The sequence below is a fragment of the Rhinopithecus bieti genome, unplaced genomic scaffold (genome assembly GCF_001698545.2).
Source record: "Rhinopithecus bieti isolate Rb0 unplaced genomic scaffold, ASM169854v2 scaffold_11110, whole genome shotgun sequence".
Lineage (NCBI taxonomy): Eukaryota > Metazoa > Chordata > Mammalia > Primates > Cercopithecidae > Rhinopithecus > Rhinopithecus bieti.
Window position 1 is genome coordinate 1,746,582 of NW_016806890.1, and position 672 is coordinate 1,747,253.

General features: G+C 61.8%; 1 protein-coding gene across 2 annotated transcripts in view; it reads right to left on the minus strand.

Moving 5' to 3' along the window:
• Nucleotides 1-456, minus strand: part of NRSN1 (neurensin 1) — a 21,538-nt gene extending 21,082 nt beyond the window's left edge. For both annotated transcript variants that reach the window (XR_001886788.1, XM_017878556.1), the window contains exon 1: nucleotides 294-456. The gene's annotated coding sequence lies outside the window, so the exon portion shown is untranslated. The remainder of the gene's footprint in view (nucleotides 1-293) is intronic.
• Between the last annotated feature and the right edge of the window lie 216 nt (nucleotides 457-672).

Sequence of the window (672 nt, forward strand, 5' to 3'; positions counted from 1 at the left end):
CCCCCCCCCCCCCCCCCCCCCAAATTCTTACATAACGCAAAGCACAAACCACCAAAGCATGGAGCTGGCTCTTCCTCATTTGTATGTTTTCACCAATTTTTATACGCGTGTTTTTTTGTGGAGATTGGTGCACATATAATAAACGTGAATGAGGGAGGGAGGGAGGGAGCGAGAGAGAGAACATTTATGCATGAAGAAGGAGGAAGGAAAGCGAGAAAGGGAGGAGAGGGAGAACTGGAGAAAGACATTTGGAGCATAGAAAGCCGCCATCCCTGGACTCCGCGTGGCTTTACCTGCCCCCTCCGATCCCCTGACCCGTGGAGCAAGTGCAGCCAGCCTAGCCGCAGATCTCTCGCTGGGGTCCCATCACCGCCGCCGCCGCCACCGCTCCGCCCGGTAGAGCTCAGCCCGCGCCTGATTGACAGCCGGGAGTCCCGCGTGCCCGCGCATCCGAGGCCCGCGCAGCCGCCGCCGCCGCCTCCAAAGGGGCCGGGTTCCAGCTTTCCGAGAGCGGCGAGTGGGCGGGGCCGAGCGGTCTGGCGCGCCAGGCCCGTTCCTGCCTGCACAGCTAGGCTGGTGTTTCTGTTAGGGCAGCTGGCAGGGCCTCTGGAAGTCTGGTCACTGGGCCCTTCTGAGGCTCCCCAGGACGGGCACCTTCTCTGCCTTTGTGCT